This window comes from Lepidochelys kempii, chromosome 6, assembly GCF_965140285.1.
Source record: "Lepidochelys kempii isolate rLepKem1 chromosome 6, rLepKem1.hap1, whole genome shotgun sequence".
Classification (NCBI taxonomy): Eukaryota; Metazoa; Chordata; order Testudines; family Cheloniidae; genus Lepidochelys; species Lepidochelys kempii.
In genome coordinates, this window is record NC_136385.1 from 49,625,167 (window position 1) to 49,637,185 (window position 12,019).

Here is a 12,019-nt window from a genome sequence, read left to right on the forward strand (position 1 = left end):
CTTAAAGCCACCGTGAGCCTCCTGAATTTTATTGGACTCTGGGGATATCGGGTAGCATGGAGTAAGGCTCAAATCGCCCTCCCAGAGGTACAGTACCTCGGGTTTCACATAAGGCAAGGGGAGCGTCAGCTTTCAAGCGAAAGAAAGGAAGGTATCTGTCAAGTTCCTACCCCAAGTAATCGTAAGCGGCTCAGGGCATTTCCGGGTATGGCAGGCTTTTGCAGGATATGGATCCCAGAGTTTGGACTGTGGGCTAAACTCCTGTACGACTGTGTAAAAGGAGCAGATCATGACCCCTTCTATTGGACCCCAGAGGCTGACAGGGCATTTAAAATCCTGAAAAGAAAATTGATGGAAGCACCAGCTCTGGGCCTGCTGGATCTCTGTAAGCTGTTTCAGTTGTATGTACATGAACGAAAGGGGGTGGCCCTAGGAGTGCTCACACAGCTGTTAGGAACATGGAGACGTCCCGTGGCTTATTTTTCTAAGCAACTGGACCAGATTGCAAAGGGTTGGCCGGCATGTTTATGGGTGGTCGCAGCTACTGCCCTAGTGCTTGAGGAAGCCGAGAAGCTAACATTGGGAGGGATTATGCAAATCTATACTCCCCATATGGTCCGAGCCTTATTGGATGCAAAGGGAGGGCTTTGGCTCACCCAGGCTCGGATTGCTCGGTATCAGGCTAAGTTGTTAGAGAACTCTGAAGTCACCTTACAGTCTTGCCCCTCCCTTAACCCAGCCACCCTCTTGCCAGAAACAGAGGAACAGAAACATGACTGTTTAGAGATCATAGATGTCCAGTACTCCAGCCGTCTGGATTTAAAGGATGTACCCCTCCCAAATGCAGATTATGAGTGGTACACTGATGGTAGCAGTACTGTAATAGATGGGCAAAGGAGGGCGGGTTATGCTGTTGTGACCCTCCATGACACTGTGGAAGCTGAAGGTTTGCCTGCTGGGACCTCTGCCCAGCTTGCCGAACTAACAGCCCTGACCCGTGCACTTGAACGGTCAAAAGGAAAGCGGGTCAACATTTTTACTGATTCAAAGTATGCTTTTGGTGTGCTGCATGCTCATGCTGGCCTATGGAAGCAAAGAGGAATGCTGACAGCCCAAGGCTCCCCAGTCAAGTATGGGCCCCAAATCCTCCGGCTCCTAGAAGCCATACAACTTCCCTCGGAAGTGGCGGTGGTACACTGTAAAGCCCATCAAAGGGAAGATCAAGATGTGGCCAGAGGTAACGTCCGGGCAGATAGAGAGGCTAAGCATGCTGCCACCCTGCCATCCCCTCAGACTGAAAACGTCCATATGCATGCCCTTATCCCATCAGTAGGGGAGCTTCCACCCCTCAGTACTCTGGGGAGGAGAGACAGCTAACTGACAAACTTGGTCTCCGGGAAAAGGAGGGATGGCTCCATTCCCCGGAAGGGAAGGTCCTCTTACCAAAGGGCCTGATCCGGCCAGTGCTGCAGAAACTACATCAAACCACTCATGCTGGCAGGGAAGCACTTATCCAGCTAAAGGGAAAATACTTTATCACTTCCGGACTCCGACCCCTGGCTGCCCAGGTACAAGCAGACTGCTTAGTCTGCCAAAAGAATAACCCCCGACCGGGACATCCTGTGCCACCAGCTGCCCTAGAACCCACTCCGGGCCCCGGACAAGTGTGGCAAATAGACTTTACTGAGTTTCCCCGGACCCAAGGGTTCAAATATCTCCTTGTCATAGTGGATCGGTTCAGCGGATGGCCAGAAGCCTTCCCATACCGTAACTGCACTGCCAGAACAGTGGCCCTCAAGTTTGTTAAGGAGATCATTCCTCTCTGTGGACTCCCCCTGTGGATGGAATTTGACAACGGGACACACTTCACATCAAAAATCATTCTAAGCATCTCACATGCCTTACAGATCCCCTGGAAACTCCATACGCCCTGGAGACTGCAAGCCAGTGGGGTAGTGGAGCGTACCAATCAGACCCTTAAACGGCATCTCTCAAAAGTGTGCCAAGAAGCCTCACTGCGATAGCCTGATGCTTCGCTCCTCGTCCTACTTCATATCCGCGTTCTCCCTAAGGGTAGATTAGGGCTTAGTCCCTTTGAAATTATGTTTGGAAGGGCATGGCCTATGAATGGCACCCCGGTTCTGTCAGGGGAATGGAAGCTGGGTAATGGTTTTTTGTCACAGTATATGTGTTCCCTGTCTGCTGTTCTCTTGTCTCTTCACAGGTATACTAAGGATTCCCAGCCTCTCCCCTTGGACTCTCCCGTCCACTCCTTACAGCCCGGTGACTCCGTGCTTGTTCGTACCTGGAAAGACGAGCCTCTCCAGGAAAAATGGAAAGGACCCTATACCGTCCTGCTGATCTCCCATACAGCAGCAAAGATCGAGGGACACAAGAACTGGATCCATCACTCTCGTCTGAAGGCAGTACCCGCCCCCTCGTCAGCAGAACAGTGGACCGTCCAATCTGCTGACTCCTCATCTAGTGACGATCTTGGGCTAAAGCTACTATTTAAAAGACACAAATAGTGGGCACCTTTACGCTAAAATGGGCCCACCCAGGTACTGGAGACCCTGGGTTAAAAAGACTCTGGCGATAATTAATTGGGTAACATTGTTATTCTCTGAATTGGTATTTCCAAACTGTGCATATCGGGAGCATAACTCCTTTGTTTCGCTTGCACACCATGTTGCTACTTTAACAAACCAGACTGATTGCTGGGTATGTGCTCCAACTCCACTGTCCCCCAAAACGGGAATGCCCCTTGACATGCTGCCCCTGACCCTAGCAGAATTAGCCGCCACCAAAGAGTAGGAAAGAACGGACTCGCCGTTCTGAAATAAGACCTCTTTACAGCAAGCCACCTATCAGGACCAGGAGTATTCAGTTGCAGTACTCACTGAGGGAGTGTTATGTTTTACCCGAAACCAATCTGATCACTATGGGCGTCCTGTGGGAAAAAGCTCCTGTGTTATTACACAGTGGGCTGATGGGTATTGGATAAAGACCAAAAGGGGAAGACAGCAGTGTGGGTGTAATGGTTCCTCCCCTTTTAGGGAAACTCTTACAAATAATCTTACCACAAAAGAAAGATTTGGAAATATAACTTGCCATCCAGTTAATATCTCCAATGTAGCAAGCCAATGGTGGGTTTGTAGTGGTCCCTATGGTGAGTGTAATTTGAACGGCACAATTAGAAACGCCCCCACTTGTACCCAATCAGGAGGATAGGATGCCCCCTTAGGGGCATATGAACTGTTTGGAAAAGCAGCCAAAGCAGCCTTAAATATCCCAGGAATCCCCTTAAGAAACGGTCCTTACTGGGCCCTACAGGGTCACTATTTTGTATGTGGCCGAAAGGCTTACAAGGTGCTGCCAGCCAACTGGACAGGTAGCTGTTATATAGCTCATGGAGTTCCTCATCTGTCAATAACTGCCACACTGCCCAAAGGAAAGATTAGAAATGCCCGAGACACCTCTGTTGAGTCACGAGAAAAGACCCTGCGGCGACTGACTACGGCATTGGAGGGCAATATGAAGAATTCCCTCACGACCGAGAAGCTTGTAGGGTGCTCTGTACTGGGAATAGCGCCACTGTTTACCGGGCCAGCCATGGCATGCATAGGCCGCTATACTGTAAGGCTGCAAATGGTACTTGAGAAAGTGGCCTTAGAGTTAGAGGACTCGGTTAGCGATTTAGGATCAGCAGTAAAAACATTAAATAAAGAGGTACAGCAGCTCAGGACGTTTTCCCTCCAAAACAGGCTGGCTTTGGACTATCTCTTGGCATCCCAAGGAGGGGTTTGTGCCCTCGTCGGGCCCCGATGTTGTGTATATGTAAATGATAGCAGTTATGAGATCTATGAAAAGGTGGTACAGGCTAAGGCCCATGCCGGAGCACAGGTTGCCTATACTGCCCCAGAGAGCAATTGTAAGTAATGTCCTCCTCCCCGAAACTGGTTAATTGCTTCTAAATTGCAAACCTTGTTTTCAGGCTGGGATTTGTCGTTTTGGCTTGGTGGTTTACCACTCAGTGATGTCCTCCTCCCCGAAACTGGTTAATTGCAAGCCTTGTTTTCAGGCTGGGGTTTGTTGTTTTCACTTGGTGGTTTATTTAGCCTGTTATTGAAACTTCTCTTTCCTGTATTGCTTGTATTACTGGTATTATGCTGTGGAGTATCATGTGTTAGGGCTCTTTTGCAAAAGTTAATATGTCATTCTCTTCAGAGCTATCACAAAGTACTTATGCAAAGTCCTATTGTAAAGAAATAAGTAGCTCAAGTGAGAAAACTCGAAGCCAAGGTTGTTGAGTGTTCTCAAAGGAGGGAGTTGTTGGGGACACTGGGGCATGGCCACTAGGTAACTCGAGGGGATGGAAGACCATGAGTGTCGATGAAGCCCCCTCGCACTAGGCCCAAGTGTCCTTAGCGCCCCCCCCCCCCCCGCCTGGAGGCACTCGCAGCAGCTCTGCGTACTAAGCCCAAGTGTCCTTGGCCCCCCCGCCTGGAGACACTCGCAGCAGTTATGCGGAGGATCTGCAACATGTTGCAGCGTCAGACTGCCTGAAACTAAGCAAGGCCAAACAGGGCAGATATGGAAGAACAATGCTGAATAAAGCAGCTTTATGTATGGTTTAACAAATGATAGAGAACAAGGGAACTAGCTGGGAACTGGATTGGCTGGCTACATGGATACTTGGGGCAGCTTGCTATTGGATAAGTATGCTGGGAAAAAGGATGTATAAAAGCCTGTGTAACTTCCTGCTCTGTGTGCAGGATCTGAGATTCTATTCTCCCTGTACCTTTTTGCAGCTGCAAATAAACTTTTCTGCTTCTCCACCCCGTTGTGATTATTGGGTGTAATCACACCGGGTAGCGAACCAACTCCAGCTGTTGTTTAGCCTCTCGGCACTGGGTGCCGGCAACAATCTCTATTCATTCAGAAACACAGAAAAGGTCCCAACTAATCAAGCTGTAATCTATTACCAAGCAGAATTAAAAACAAGACAAACAAACAAAAATCACATTTACTTCTCCAGAGTAACAGCCTGGATAACACCATCTCCCTCTCCACACATGCCCAGCTTGCAACACCAGGGGGAAAAAAAAAAAACACAATCTCATTAGCAAAAAGAAAAGGAGTACTTGTGGCACCTTAGAGACTAACCAATTTATTTGAGCATAAGCTTTCGTGAGCTACAGCATCCGATGAAGTGGGCTGTAGCCCACAAAAGCTTATGCTCAAATAAATTGGTTAGTCTCTAAGGTGCCACAAGTACTCCTTTTCTTTTTGTGAATACAGACTAACACAGCTGTTACTCTGAATCTCATTAGGACTCCTGTTAGCACTAGCGAAATGTCAGGTTGACATTTCTAGTTGTAGAAGTGCCACAAGGTGCTTCTTCAGCTACCCAAGTGAGCAGCACTGCTTAGCCTGTTTTCGTGGTCTCTCAGGCTGTTTCCTTTCCAGCACCCATGTATTTAACCTTCAGTTTCAACACATAACAAATCATATGAAAAGTATACAGTTAGAAGAGATTTCCACACAGCTTCCTTCTTCTCCTCAGCTCACCTTCTGAACTCTCCAATGGCTATTAGCCAGGATGAGTTAGGAATGGTGTCCCTAGCCTCTGTGTTTGTCAGAGGGTGGAGAGAGATGGCAGGAGAGAGATCACTTGATCATTTCCTGTTAGGTTCACTCCCTCTGGGGCACCTGGCATTGGCCACTGTCAGCAGACACGGTACTGGCCTGGATGGACCTTTGGTCTGACCCAGTGTGGCCATTCTTATATGACCAGATGTCCCGATGTTATAGGGACAGTCTTGATATTCGGGGCTTTTTCTCATATAGCATCAGGACAGGTGCCTATCTGGTCACCCTAACTCTCCATGACTTTCTCTCCCCCAAATATGTATCTGCCCTGTTACTGAGTGAACGGTCTTGTTATTAGCCTAGCAATTACCACCCTGTAATGTCCTCCTCCCCGAAGCTGGTTAATTGCTTCTAAATAAGCCTGCAGGCTTCTCTGTGCTGCAGAAATGTCAGTGACTAGGTTGCTACTACAGCTAGCATTGTCACAAGATGTCAGTTCATAAATACCTTTGTCCGGAGGAGTTAGCTGTCTGGGTGTTGCTCACCTAAACTTTCTTCTATATATGTAAAGGGGTAATTGTTGATTTAACGCTCCCAATGGGCCCCATACTCCTTACTTACACCTTCATCAGCAAAACTGCAATTTCCCACAACTTTGAAAATTTAAATAAATAAAAATATAAAAATGCTTTAAAACATACACCTATATTAACCATTTAAATTAAATTATAAAACACCTACATTAACCATTTAAATCATAAAACAATTAAAATCTAATTCTGCCAAGCCTACTTACACTGGAATAAGTGTCTACTTGGCTGGGGTTTACAGATATAACAATATGGATTTAAATTCACTTTCCCATGTAGACAAGTCCCACATTTTCAACCAAACTCTGGTAATAAAAACAAACACAACAAAACAAAAACAAACAAACACTCACTCGACAGGCAGCCAGCCACGCTAATAATGAGTTAGGAAATCTCTGCTGCTCCAGAAACTGTCCAACACACAGTTTACCTAACTAGTTCCAAGGCTGCAAAGGTAATTAATCAAGTTAATATTGCACAAAAAACTGCTAATTGTTCTTGATTATGACTCTCGTTTGTGCTGGAATCTTCATTCTCATCTTAAATGCTTCTTAGCTATTTAAATTCCTTCATCTAGGGACTTCCTGAAACTCTCTCTCTGAACTTCAGTGCGTCCTGAACATTGTGAAAATGCTACTTCTCTGACCCATCCTTCAGCATCTTAACCAGAGATGGGTCTGAAGTAAAACTCACAATCCAGAAACCACAGTGGGGGAGGAATTCATGGAAAATTTCATTTCACTTTCATTTGGATCTAAACTTATGGGATCAAGCCCACCTATAATCTCTGAGGTTTCCTATCAGGTATCCCGATCCACTTGGTTTTGGTGTTTAAAGTTTCTGCATAGGCCTCTTTCTATCCACTTTCCCATCCAGAAAAGGAGTACTTGTGGCACCTTAGAGACTAACAAATTTATCTGAACATAAGCTTTTGTGAGCTACAGCTCACTTCATCGGATAAATGCATCCGATGAAGTGAGCTGTAGCTCACCAAAGCTTATGCTCAGATAAATTGGTTAGTCTCTAAGGTGCCACAAGTACTCCTTTTCTTTTTGCGAATACAGATTAACATGGCTGCTACTCTGAAATCTTTCCCATCCAGGTATCTGTGTAGTACCTGTGTGTGTGTTGGGGGGCAGACTTTTAAAATTATGCAACCTTATCTATTGCAAACTCTGCTCTAGTGGATACTTCCCCTCCTCAGAAAACCTTCTAAATTTTAGTTCCTTTTAGTGCTGTTTCCTCTGTGACCACTTCTTACATCCAATCAAATTCTTAAAAGGAGGTGTGACTAGAGTGGCTACTGGCTCATTGTTCCCCTTTGGAAAGACAGCATCAGCTTTTAAAGATGCGATGATATTAAGGGCATGGCTACACTTGCAGATGTAGAGCGCTGTGAGTTAAACCCGCCTTTGTAGAACGCAGTAGGGAAAACGCTGCAGTCTGTCCACACTGACAGCTGCAAGCGCACTGACGTGGCCACATTTGCGGCACTTGCAGCAGCATTGGGAGTGGTGCATTATGGGTAGCTATCCCACAGAGCACCTCTTCCCATTCTGGCACCGTGGCTTGTGGGAAGGGGGCGGGGAGTGTGGGGTATTCTGGGTCCTGTCCCAACGCCCCGTGATGCATTGTTTTGCATCCCAGCATTCCCTTTGCTTCTGTTCACGTTTGGCGCCATCTTTCAACGTTTTTTGTACTGCGTGCTCTGTCTTCCCTTCCGGTCTGCGGGAATGGAGCCTGAACTGCTGAGGAGTATGCTGACGAGTCTCGCCAACGCATCACATTTGGCAATCGAGTTATTCCTTACGATCCAAAGTGACAGTGAGGGCTCCGACGATATCGACTCAAGTAACACATATGACAGGAAGGGATTTTTCAAAATTCCCAGAGAATGTAAAGGGCGGATCTGACGGTTGGTCACCTGAGGGCAGGGCAGTAGAGTTCAAAGTGATGACCAGAGTGGCTAGCACAGGCATTGTGGGACACTTATGGAGGCCGATCAGAGCGCACAATAGGACCAGGGCGTCCACACTGGCGCCGCAGCGCTCCAGCGGGGGTGCAGCAAACGTTATTCTGTTATTTGCCGAGGTGGAGTACCAGCAGCGCTGTAGCCGCAGAGTCAGAGTGCTCTATCTGCCTTGCCAGTGTGGACGGGGAGTGAGCTAGTGTGCCCAGGGCTCCTTCATTGTGCTGTAACTCGCAAATGTAGCCAAGGCCTAAGTTTTGTCAGTCAGAGCTGGGCTACAGTGATCATATTCCTATGTCCAGAAGCTGAAAATATTTTTCATCTTTATAAAGAATTACTCTATCTATTATATAAGCACAAACTGTGATTTTGTATTAGGAGAATTGCACAAAGATCGTAGAGTAAAAAATATGTAAGTCATTTTAAATATTGATAGTTAATGTGGTTTTCATTGTGGTTCAGGATTGTAAGTTTGCTTCAGACCCATCTCATCAGAGTGCTTTATAAAAGACGTACAGCACCACTGAAATGCAACCACCTCTGGAATGGCCGGAAGCCTTCAACAAAGGTCACAAAAAAAAAAAAAATGCTGCAAAACAGAGGGGGGAGAAATTTTGACAAAGGACATTTGCATGAAGTGTGATGGGATCTTTAATTCACAAAAATAAGACAGAACCTTAGTTATTTATTGATTTTGTTTTTAAATGAATCCTGACTCACATCAGCTCTCCTATAGAATACTATAAACTATTTTGCGTGTTGAAAGAAAATAGCAGCTGTATGCAAGAGACTCATTCAATAAAGATTAATGGATCATGGATGTTTAACTAAAAACCATGATTAGCGAAACCATTGTTACTTGCCACCAGTCTTGTATGTATTAAGCAGAGGAATTGTTTAGCATGTCATACAACAACCCTCCCCCCACAAAAGAACACCCCTACATAAAGCTTGTCTGTTTATTACACAACAGTTTAATCTTCCAGTTTCTTTCACTCTGTCTTGCTAAATGCTATTTTCCCTTCCCTCCTAAGGACCAATATGGGTTCGAACATAATATTTAACAACAAAAACCATACAGTGTATGTGCAGATAAGTCTTTAACAGATCAAGAATCAAATAGTTCCTGCAAGCATGAAGCTTGTTTTACACAGTGATCAGTTTGAATATACATTTAAAACAGAAGTTGCATAAACATATGTTCTTCCAATTTTCCTGTAGAAATCTAAGATCAGGTAGCACATCTTTTCCAACACCAGTTGGGTAAGAAAGGTCTCTTATTCCCTTGCTGTATTGCTCAAATTGCTTTATTTAACTCTGCAAACAGAATATCTGCTTTACAAAAAAAAAAAAAAGCTGTAATTCTCTATCAGAATTGGAAGATGTTGTTAAAAGGCAAGGCAGAGAAAGGAAGCTGCAAAAACAGCCTCACAATATGGAGCAGACTGCCACCAATTCAGAAATAAACAGCAATGCAAAATGGTCACATTATAAAGGACCACAGCTACCCCATTTCTAGCGCAGGTCAGAAAACTGGATCTAAGACAGAAATTGAGGAAATCACAACAAAAATCGTTTTTTGGTGGTCAAATTTTCATTTTTGTCCATGTTTTCTAACCATATTCTATCCATTATCGTTATGAACCTCTTGTAATACATTTTGCAACACGTATATGCATACTGTTGCTTAAGACAGGATTTATATAACTGATTATCTGATTTACTTATTGACTCTGATCTGTTTCAAATCTAAGTTTCAATTCTAATTAGAAACCCGATTATAATATAAATACTCCTTACCCCCTTCTTTGCTTGTGGTTCCACCCAGCTGAACTCTTAAAAGTACCAACAAAACAGGCTACTTCAGGCTGGTTAAAGTTCTTTTTAGTCTTTGCCACTCCCTCAGGAATTACATATTAAAGCTTAGTGTCCAATCACCTGCATGTTCTCTCAAACATCACATGGTGCTACACAGCTGGATTGGTGCAACTGTTTCAAACCACCAGCGAGCTCATGAAATAACCATGACAACCACCACCCTATGAATATTTTACAGAAAAAAATCTAGACAGACAGGGATGCTGGAACAATTTGTATAGCGGGGGGATGGGGGGGACTGCTGGGAGCCATTGAACCACATTGTAAACCCTATCCCAGCAGCACCCTCAGCACTCCGGGTTCCAGCACGTACGTAGATAGATAAAAAATGAACTATTTATCTTTTAATCTGAGCACTCTATCACTTGCAGTCTTAAGGTTAGTTCGAAGTAGTGCATTTGTGTCTGTGCCATTTATGACTGCAGAAGAGATCTTTGCCTGCGCATTGTGGTGCAAATTTTAAGTTAATGATTACAGGAATAATCCATTTAATTTCTGAAGTCATCATACTTTGCACATCTATAGCACCTTCCATCTGAGAATCTCACTGTGATTTACAACAATTAAAAAAGTCTCACAAGACACTTAATGATGAATAAAAAAGTAACATAAAACTACATTGGTGTTATTAACCAGTTGAATCACAGAGAGACTAAGTCCTACATTTTATGAAGTGTTCATTAAATCTGGGCACCCAACTGGTGCCCAACATTAATGGACATTTTGAAAATGCTGATCTTCACATATAAGAGATCGGTGACTAGGGAAGCTGCTGTTTTCTGTGTTCATCTGTGACATTTTGTGCTTCACTGAGTCCCTTGCAAGCTGCTATGTTCTTTCAACCTGCAAAGTATTTTACCGTATTCTACTGGATAGCAGATTTGATTCAGAATTATTTAAACAAACCCTCAAAATCCAAGGATGTGTCTCCTCTGTGTGGATTAAAGATCCCATAGCATAAATCCCAGTCTAGCTGGCCAAAATTTCCACTGCCCATAATCACTCAGTTGTGCAGCATACTTTGTGCTAGTTGGTTGTTGCCCTCCACCCTAGAACTGGCTGCATTTCAGTGGTGCAGTTTCAGTGTTGCTCCTTTTGCAATTGTATCATGAGCCCTGTGACATCTGGTGTTTTTCTTAAAGTCACAACTTCTGAATTAAAGTGATTGCATGAGATTCTCAGCTTTCATTAAAAACCCTAGTAAGTTTCTAGCCTTTATAGTTGCAGAGAAAAGTCTGAAAATGTGACCTGAAGAGTTTTCAGCCTCAGAAGGCAAATATGAAGATCTCCAAATTATTAATTTTAAAAAATCTTATGATTTTTACAGCAATCTAATGATTTTGGGGGCACAATTCATGATTTTTGAGTGCTTGGGTTTGGCAACACTGTTTGTATGTAATTTATAAAGTGCTTTAGGATTCTTTGGGAATGGATACCATCATATAAATGTAAAATATTTTTAAAATAATGTTTACATTGCTATTATTATTGTTGCTATTATTACAGTAACATGTATAGGTTCCAACTGAACGTATGTGTGCTAGGGGCTGTACAAACACATAGAGAATGTCCCTGCCTCAAAGAGTTTAGATCAGAATCTAAATTGACAAAAGAGAGAGAGGAAACAGAAGTGAAGTGACTTTTCAAAGTCACATAACAAGGAGAGGCAGAGTCAATTAGACCTCAGTTCCCTGACTCCCTCTCTCCTGACCTATGTAATTGACTACAGCACACTGACTCACTACACTGTCTTTTCCACTACAAACTAAGTTGTGTTCAGAAGGTCACTCAGCTAGGGAACCAGGAGAGATTACTTCCATATCAAATGAAAGGTGAGATGAAAACATAAACCACACCAAACTATACCATTTTTTCACTGGACTGTAACTATGAAACTAACATAACTTTATAATCAGTCCATACCTAAAAAAATCATAGTTTATACTTTTGAAATAAATAATGATGCTGCTTCCAGATTTGACGGCTCAGC

The 12,019-nt window shown here is 44.1% G+C and overlaps 1 protein-coding gene across 1 annotated transcript in view; it reads right to left on the reverse strand.

Annotated features, from left to right (window-relative positions):
* DHCR7 (7-dehydrocholesterol reductase) overlaps positions 1 to 10,046 on the reverse strand; it is a 30,052-nt gene extending 20,006 nt beyond the window's left edge. Inside the window, exon 1 of the mRNA XM_073347859.2 lies at positions 9,952 to 10,046. The gene's annotated coding sequence lies outside the window, so the exon portion shown is untranslated. The remainder of the gene's footprint in view (positions 1 to 9,951) is intronic.
* Positions 10,047 to 12,019: the final 1,973 nt, after the last annotated feature.